Genomic DNA, 10,553 nt, shown 5'->3' on the forward strand with positions numbered 1-10,553 from the left:
CAGACCGTACATCTAATGGACATGAAGGAGATTTTCTTATTTTTAATTGTTGTATGGTCCAATGTTAACTAGTATGCACTTTGTTAGAGCCTAATTCTGTGACCCACTCTCTGTAAATTCATTGTTTCGGACTCCTTGTGCCAGAACCTCATACCTGTTAGGCCTGGACCCCGAATTGCACAATTGACATTAGTCTAAACTTCAAGATTTATAAAAGAAATTTACCCTTTATTTTTTTTAACGCTAAGGTAAAAATTTTATTCATAATAAAATTTAAAACCCTGCAAATTACTAGGGCAGAGTTGGTCCACACAACATTGGCTGATATTAATTGCAATTGTCTATGGTCATTTAAGAACTCTTCTCTTAAAGCGGTCTTACATGATCAACTGTAAATTTAATTTATTTGTTAATAATTTTTAAGTCAATTTATGCTTTTTAGTATATCAAGTGAGAGTTTTAGAGTTTGAATATTCCTTCCAAAGAATAATTCAACTCGGCCACTCAATATGATTAATTAGTTAAATTAGATGAGTGTGACTTCTCATGAATGACAAATTAAAACTTGAAGGACATCAATTTCTCACGAACCAATTAAGCTGAGGTCCCTATCTAATAGGTATTATGTAGGGACAACTTTTTTGGAAAATCTTTGCCATCGAATAAATCATGTGCATGTGAAACAAGGGAAAAAGACAATTAAAAGACCTGGGGTCTCCATGTATATATATCATTGATCATCTGCACAAATAGATGTGTGTGATTTCTACTTGCTTGTGAGTAGGGTCCACGCTAGGGATGTTATCTGTTATCATATCATAGCCACTCACTGATGGTGATAGGCCAACGTTCTTATAGTGTGGGTCTGCGGAATGTTTTACTTTTAGTAATGGACAACCCTTATTGCCTGAACAATGACTGATGAGTAAATTAAATTTATATAATCCTCAAATTATCATTTAAATAATAATATTTCATAGAAATTAGAGTTCACCTTAAAATTAAAGAACATATTTGAGAGATTACCTCGTTGGTACTTCAACATATCTCGTAACATTATATACAAATTAGTACGGTTAATTCCATGAGTTTTTAGATGGGAAGTTGAGGCATGGACTAGGTCACTCTCTTGAGATGATACATGTTGTCAACAAAAATTTTGGTATAGTAGACTAGCAATTATGCGTGCTTGCTCCCAAGATATAACAGTCCAGCAAACTTGCTGATTATCATTACAAGCCTACACTGCTTGTAATGCGGGATACAGAAGCGTCAAGAAACAAAATACGTTTATTTCTAGAAAAAAAAAAAAAAAAAACACGTTTTCTTCTGAAAATAATCTCTAATCTACAAGAGTTCCTTTAATCCAAAAGGGTTCTTGAATCTACAAGGAGAAAGGGTCTGGGATTCACCAGAAAATAGAAACAAAAGGTCTGAATTTTATTAATTGAATAATTGTTAAAAAAAATTAGGGCCCTATTTAAGGGACTCCATAAAACTTGACAAATAAGAAAATATATTCTAAAATAACTCCTAATTAATACCTAAAATAATTGGAATTGAATTTAATATAGACTAGTAAAACCTTCCATACTAAAATCATGTTTTATTCAATAGATATTAGAATTAACTTTCCTTTCGAGTTTTGACTAACTAAATTCAATAGTAAATGGTTATGGAAATTTATTGTAATATATCAAGTTATCAACGGTAAACTAATAATTATGTAGCTAATATTGGTGACAATTACTATTTGGCATAAACTATGCATTATGCGTTTTTCAACAGCTAATAAGGTAAGTTAATGCGGCTATTAACTGTAAACGATTATATTGTTTCCTTTAAAAGACCATTTAAAAGTACATATATAATAATTTTATGAGAATATTCCAACACTTATTGAATATTATTAATACCAACACTTCTTTCAGTTGCAATACTATCTTAGGATATTAATGATGAGAAAAGTGAAATTTAACAAAAGCATCCGCCTTATACAAACCAATTTTGCCACAAACATAAGCATCTACTTGGATAGCGATGAACGTGATATCCAGTCATTCACATTCAAATAGAAATTTGGAAAAAATAATTTACACATACGAATACACATAAAGGCAATTGCTTAGTTTCTTGTTCATGTGTAAAATAGTATTTAAAAAACAAGTGTTCAGGTTGTTTCGCGGTATTTAAAAAATGAAAATCATGATTAACTAGTTAGATAAGTGTGGCTTCACATGAATGACAAATTAAAATTGAAGGACATCAATTTCTCGTGAACAAAGCTGACAGGTCCCTATCTAAATTTGCCACTAACCCAAGCAATTTACATACTTTAGAGACTACTTCACATATAATGTACACAGTACACCGTTATAATATGAGCAAAGGGCAGTAATGTAATATACAAATATACAAATATACAAATATATTTGGGAGAACTAAATCAGAAATAACAAATCTTAAAAATAAGTACATCTTATTATGATTTTAAATAAATTTATTACCAAAATCCGTCACCTACTATATTTTTGATAATCAAATTCATCACCAATATATGATAACAAACAACTATAAATTTTATAAATTAATAAAGAGTGGTTCTGGTGCCACAACTCTGTGCATAATTTTATGCACAACTTGCCCACATGATGAGTTGTGATTGATAGAGGGGTGTCACCGGTATTTTCCATTAATAGAGGTTGAAACTACTTGTCACTAGAAAATACAGATTGGCTGTGCTCTAAATACGTAGTGGAGCTCTAAATAATTGAGTTTGAAAAGTAGAGTCAAAAGGCAGATGTACTATGGTTGTCAATAAAACTCACTTTCAAGATTCTTGGATGAATTGTTATTAGGATTTTGCTAATGTGTGTCAAGGACATATAATATTTTTCATTTTTGGAAAAAAAAAATTTTGAAAATTGAAAAAATATTGACAATTTTTTTAATTTTCGAAAAAATATTTTCAAAAATGAATGACTTAATGTGTGTTCTTAGGACACAAATTAACCGGACTCCTGTTATTATTGTTGTTGACTGATTATCTTTGCAATTGCAATACATACAAAAAAAAGGTGCAAATAAAAAAAAAAAATGTGGCCCCTACTCCTTTGGACAAATGTGAAATAATTTAAAAATAGACTGGTGATGTGACCAGATTGCAAAAGTATGTAACGAAAGTCCACAACTTTTTTTTTTGAGAAACACACACACACACACATAAGGAAAGGGGAATGAAATAAGGGAATACACTCACACGCCAACTTGACAAAAGGTCTTCCCCACAGGATGTTACATGTTGCTGTATTGTAAGTTGTAACTCATTGATGGTGATGGACCAGTAATGAACCAATTAATATTCTTATCGCCTTGAGCTCAGTTATAGTAATGGATAACCTAATTATTCCCCAATCAAAAAAAAAAAAAAAAAAAAAAAAGGGTAACCTAATTATTCATAGGTTGTGTTTACTGTGCCTATTAACTGTAATCATTTGTACTTTTTTTTCAGCTATATTGCAGCTTTATATCATATTTTTATAGTTTTTAAGTTGTGGGATCAGTTTTATAGAAAGAAAAAAAAATTAAAATAAGTTATGGGTCAATTTTATGTTTTTTTTATTTAATTTTTTTATCAAATAGAACCCACATTAGTGCAACATTAACAAGCACCACTAAGTGCTTGTTAACATTTGCCTTAGTTATATACTAGTGCAACATTGAATCTCGGCAGAGCACTGCCACGATTATTCACTTAATTATGCTCTAATGTCCTTTTTAACATATATCTATGTAATATAAAAGCGAAATGTTTGATTTTTTATTAGCCACCTTTCATTGTGTCACATGATTACATAAATTAATATCATGTATACATTTAAAAATATCGAAAAATTGTGCTTTTTCATTTTTCATATTTGGTAAATTTTTCATATTTGGTCGATAGACAACTTTTCATTCAATAAGTACATTTTCATTCAATAGGTACGTTTTCGTTCAATGAGAGTATTTTCACTAAATAAGCACATTTTCATTAAAGACTAGAAATCACAAATCTTAAAAATAAGATTCTAATTAAATTTATTACCAAAATTCATCACCTATATATGATAACAAACAACTATAGATTTTATAATGGATTGGAATGACCAAAAACAATAGAGGTTGAAATTACTAATCACTAGAAAGTACAAGCTGTGCTACTAATGTCTTTATAAAGGAGCTCTAAATAATTGAGTGAGAAAAGTAGAGTTCTTTACCACCAAAAAAAAAGAAGAGAGAGAGAGAGAGAGAGAGAGAGAGAGAGAGAGAGAGAGAGAGAGAGAGAGAGAGAGAGAGAGAGAGAGAGAGAGAGAGAGAGTAGAGTCAAAAGGCAAAAGTACCATACTTAATAGCTATCAATTGGTGAAAATGAGTATGACAGTGACCAAGAAAACTCACTTTCAAGATTCTCAGGATTCGGATGAATTTGTTAAGCGTAAATGCTCTTTTCGTCCCTACATTTTGGGGTCATTTCTATTTTGGTCCCTACATTTCTATTTTACCACTTTTAGTCCTTAATCCAATTAACGCTTGTTATTTTAGTCATTTCCGTCACTCAACTAACAAAAAAAGCTGACATGGCAAACAGAGTGTACTGTTGACACCGTAAATGCTGATGTGGCGAATAAAATAATAATAAAAAAATTATTTATTATTTAATAAATGCCAAGTCAGCATAAAATAATAATAAATTCCACCTCAGATCCATCTTAATTGATCAATTTTTAAAAATAAAAACAGAATTAAAAATAAAAAACACGTGAATTTAGATCTAACATCCTCTTCATCAAGAATATAGAAGAGCACAACCCAAAAAAAATCATACAAACCCAGAAAATCAAACACAAAGAACACAAGAAAATCAAACTCAGAAAAATCATAAATGAATATTGTACAAAACAAAATCAATCCACATATATACGTAAACCAAATTAAAATAAATAAATAAATAAATAAAACTTGAATTTAGATCTAGTAATTCGTTGGTTTCTCCATCTTTATCTCTCTCTCTCTCTCTCTCAAACACAAAAAAGAAACAAAACAAATCTAAAGTTGGGCTTTGAATCTAAGGTGGAAACCCAGATCATTCACTCTCTCTTTCTTTTCCAAGAACTCCTTGTCTTCCTCTACCATAGCTGGTTTCAAGCCAATCCAATCATTGGCCATGGATTGCTTCAACTCCTTGAACAACCTCAACAAGTCCCTCCCTCCTTTAGTCGGCTACACCACCTCGTGCGGCGCCAATACAGTGCTCTCCCCCATCAACTGCTTCGGCAGCTTCACCGCCCCATCGAGCATCCTCGAAGCCACATCAATAGTTGTCGACAATGGCAGCTTCCCCTGAACCTGCAAAAACACCTTTAGCTCATTGCTTCTCCTGATCATCGAATGCGCCGCGAGTCTCTAGAGGTACTTCTCCAATGCCACCCTCCTCTGCTCCACGAATTCCTGTTTTTGCATCACTTGGCTCTCCACCACGCTCTTGTCCGGCCAGGGCGGTATGAATAGCCCTCGGTACAACTCCAATAAGGAGTTCTTGAAACCTTTCTCATCACGACATTGCTTCTGGCACATCTGGTAGTACCATCGGAGCTTCTGGAGCCCCTTCGCTTTGATCTGATTCGCGATCGCTTTTGGGGTTAGGAACTCATTCTTCCCCATTCAGATTTGTAGCTGTGTTGTACTGTGATGGATTTGATTTCTTTGCCCTCAATGGCGGAATCGAAAATCAACGAAGAAACCCTAAAATCCTAATCTAGATTCCCCAAATCTGGTTCCAAGAGAAGAAAAAATAAAATAAAAAATTTCAGAACCCAAATTTCAAAAAAAAATTTTGGGTTTGGGTTCTAAAATTTTGTCCATGTAATTTTAGGTTATGATTTTGCTGATCTGGGTTTCCACCTTGTTCAGATTTGGTTGTAATTGTTGTATTCATGGTTTGCTGTTAGATTCAAAGCCCAACTTTAGATTTGTTTTGTTTCTTTTCTGTGTTTGAGAGAGAGAGATGAAGATGGAGAAACCAATGAATAACCATATCTGAATTCAAGTTTTATTTATTTATTAATTTGGTTTATGTATATATGTGGATTGATTTTGTTTTGTACAATATTCATTTATGATTTTTCTGAGTTTGATTTTTTTGTGTTCTTTGTGTTTGATATTCTGGGTTTGTATGATTTTTTCTGGGTTGTGCTCTTCTATGTTCTTGATGAAGATGATGTTAGATCTAAATTCATGTATTTTTTATTTTTAATTCTGTTTTTTTTTATAAAAAAAAATTGATCAATTAAAATGGATCTGAGGTGGCATTTATTATTATTTTTTTTATTATTTTATGCTGACTTGGTATTTATTAAATGATAAATAATTTTTTTTATTATTATTTTATTCGCCATGTCAGCATTTACTGTGTCAACAGTACACTCCATTTGCCACGTCAGCTTTTTCTGTTAGTTGAGTGACGGAAAAGACTAAAATAACAAGCGCTAATTGGATTAAGGACTAAAAGTGGTAAAATATAAATATAGGGACCAAAATAGAAATGATCCCAAAATATAGGGATGAAAAGAGCATTTACGCCAATTTGTTATTATTGTTGCTGACTGATTATCTCTGCAATACACACACAAAAAAATAAAAAAATGTGGCTCCTACTCCTTTGGACAAATTTGAAATAATTTAAAAATAGACCTGTGATGTGACCAGACTGCAAAAGAATGTGACAAAAGGTCTTCCCCATAGGATTTTGCCTGCTGTTGTACTGCAGCCACTCATCACTGTTGGTGATGGACCAATATTCTTATCGCTTAGAGCTTAGTTATAGTGCTGGATGTTTTGCTTTTAGTAATGGACAACCCTTATTGCCTAATTACTCATATTACTAGTGCTGTAACCATTAAAGCTAGGCAGAGGTGACATGATTATTTCACTTTTAGTTTTGCACTAATGTTCTTTTAACATACATTTACAACAAAAGCATGCTGGGGCCGAGTGATCACAATGACAAATTAAAATTGAAGGGCATCAATTTCTTATCAACCATGCTGACTGGTCCCTATCTAAATCTTATGGAAAGCGGCACCAACAGCACTTGAATTTTAGTTATACAAGCTTGCAAATCCAAACAAAAGCACAACAAACATGAACCATACAACTTGCTTATTGATGATTATTAATTCTAAGATCATCTCCAACAGGTTCGGTATCCGGGTTTGTTAGCTAAAATTTGGAGAATTTGTGCACTGTTTATTCGGTATACCTGGATTTTTTTTTTTGTGGCTAATGAACAGTAGCCCATCAAGTCTGATGGGTTATCGTAGATTAGCAACTGATTTTTTTTTTCATTAAAAAATTCCAGCACTTAATATTTTATCACTTCTTTCTCTTTCTTCTTTGATTTGTTTCTTCTCACAGAACAATTCATGCTCTAACAAAACAATTCTTGCTCTCATAAAAAACTGATTTAATTTAAACAACAAATCTAAAATCAAAACAACAACAACAACAGATCAAGAACACAAAAAAAAAAAAAAATTAGAACAACAATAAAAGATCAAGAAAAAAAAATAGAGACATATGTGTGTGGTGGAGCAACAGCGATGAGGAGGAGCAGCAGTAGCGGTGTGGTGAAGCAAGGGGGATTTCTCCTTTCTCTCCATGCGTGTTTGTGTGTGTTTGAAGATAATGGTAGAAAAAGGAAAGAAAAATAGTAGAAAAGGAGAGAGCTAGAGAAAGAAATAGAGAGGGAGGTTCTGGAAGTGGAAAGTAGAGAAAAAAAAAAAAGTAGAGGATGAGATATATGGGTATACGTGTGTGGTGTAGAAAAAACAAGAGGAAAAAAAAAGAAAAAATAAAAAAGGAAACATATGGATGAAAGAATGGAAATACTACCACAATATTTTTATAATAAATCTTAAATAACATATTGTTATTAGCTAATATTGGTGAGTAAAAATATATTTTCAATGGTGGGTTCAAATTAGAATTAGTAATAACTTTCCATATAAGATTTTGTTATAATTCTTGTGAAAGTATTGCGAAAAATGTTGTAAATATAACACTTTTTATAAAAATATATAATTGTTGAGAATAAATATAGGGAGAATAAATGATGATAAAGAATGAATAATGAATGAATGAAGAAATAATATTTAAATAAGATAGAGAATGTGATAGAGAGTCAGTTGGAAAGTGTATTTGAAAAGTAGGTAGGCAAAAGCTAAATGTCACTGTTCATTTTCCAAACAGTACAAAAATTTGTATAGTCTGCTAGAGATGCTCTAACACTTCTTTCAGCTGCAATACTAAAAAAAAATAATAAATAAATTAAAAAAAAAGAAAGCTATCTTAGGATATTAATCATCAGAAAAGTGAAATTTAACAAAAGCATTTTGCTTATACAAATCAATTTTGCCACAAACACAAGCATATGCCTGGATGGAGATAAACGTCATTCACATTCAAAATAAAAATTTGGAAAGAATAATTTACAGATACACATAAAGGCAATTGCTCAGTTTCTTGTTCATGCATAACTACTTGACATCCATGACATGCTACATTCATCATGTTGAATGGAGCATCATCTATCAGTTTTTGTTGCATCCATGAACTGAGCATAGAGTTTTATAAACAAGGTCAATGATTCAGGAGGTCAATGATTCAGGACGAATGAAAAAGGGAGCTTTGCCTGTGGAGCTTCATCAATTAGCTATCTTGTGCCAAATTGTAAGACAAGGCTTTTTGGGAAGCAGCCTTGCTTAACAATTTTCACGAGTACAAAGTGTACTTCTCCAATAGGTTTAGTATCTGTTTGGATACACATCTGGCGAGACACGTCTGCATTTCACCCTTCTTCTTTTTTTTTTTTTTTTTTTTTTGAAAAGAGCGTTAACTGAGTTTCAGTGGGTCTCATGCACTGTTCACGGGACCTACAAACCTCTTTTTCAACAAAACTTTCACTAAAAATGGATCCCATGACACTATTCACATATTTAAAAATTATTTTGTTATTGTGTTTTCCGTTTTCAGTTTTCAACGATATCCAAACAAATTCTTAGACTGCAAAATTTTAAAAACAAAGTTAGGGATTCTAGACAAAAGAAGGGGAGAAAAAACAATATTTATGAGAATTATGTTAATTGTTGCAACGGGAAACTTTTAGTTTGAAACCAAAATGATTCAATCAATTGACAATGCGTGCAATCTACACTTATATTATTATTATTATTATTATTGCTGCTGCAATACATATAAAAAATTGTGCAAATCAAAAAAAAAATGTGACCCCTACTCCTTTGGACAAATGTGAAATAATTTAAAAATAGACCCATGATGTGACCAGACAGCAAAAAGTATGTAACAAAAGTCCACAACTTGACAAAAGTTCTTCCCCACAGGATGTTACCTGTTGTTGTATTGTAATTTGTAACTCACTGATGGCGGTGGACCAATAATGAACCCATTAATATTCTCGCCTTGAGCTCAGTTTTTTTTTTTGGTTGAATGAGCTCAGTTATAGTAATGGATAACCTTATTGCCTAACTAGTCATATACTAGTGCTGGAACCATTGAATCTAGGCAGGCCTGCCACGATTAATCACTTAATTATGCTCTAATGTCCTTTTTTAACATACATTTATGTAACATAAAAGCAAAATGTTTGACTTTTTATGATCTGATAAAATTTAACTGTAAAAACCATTAGTTCAACCGGTAAAAATTGAATACCAAACATTTTTTTTTCAATACTTTAACCATTTCAGTTTTTAAAACTATAGGAAGATGTGATTCATTAATGAAAGGAGAAACCACATGCATACTAGAATCTTCTAAAAAAAAGAACATACATACATACATGAATTATAGAAAATACAGATTGGTTGTGCTACTAAAGTCTATGAGTAATATATATGAGTAATCTATGTTTTTGGTGTGGGATGTTGTCACATGATGATAAGGAATGCGAATTATGGTTGAAAAGCAATGGAACGTTGCAGCTGGATCGTCAACAATATGGACACTGGATTAAAGCTTCTGTATTCAGTCTGGCCAAGAGGCTTGTTGTTGAAGTAAAGGGGTATGATGCTGAGCCGGCCAGAGGCATGAGTGATAAATCCGTTGGGGGTGATATGGGGGTTCCCCGTAGGGGGGATATTCAACCTGAAGCTGCACTGATCCAGGAATCTCAGGTGGACCGTTTGGGCAGTAGTAGAATGCATATGTTGGCCGATCAGTCTAGGAATGATAGAGTGGCTGGGGAGTTGGCTGGTGTACTATCTGAGATACCAGGGACTTCAAAAAATTCACAAAAGCCAGCAGACTTTGAAGCAGTGATTGAGGATTTGGATAAAGAGCTTACTGATAGTGAGCTTCCTTCGAATGCATTAGTGGCTGAGGTGATCCGTGACATTAGAAGCAAGGAAGGGACGAAGGAGGGTCCTGAGGAGTTGCATGGGTCGATGAAAATGTTAAAGGAGTCAGACGTAATGCAGCCTAGTTTGGATAAGGTG

This window comes from Quercus lobata, chromosome 11 (genome assembly GCF_001633185.2).
Source record: "Quercus lobata isolate SW786 chromosome 11, ValleyOak3.0 Primary Assembly, whole genome shotgun sequence".
NCBI classification, from domain to species: domain Eukaryota; kingdom Viridiplantae; phylum Streptophyta; class Magnoliopsida; order Fagales; family Fagaceae; genus Quercus; species Quercus lobata.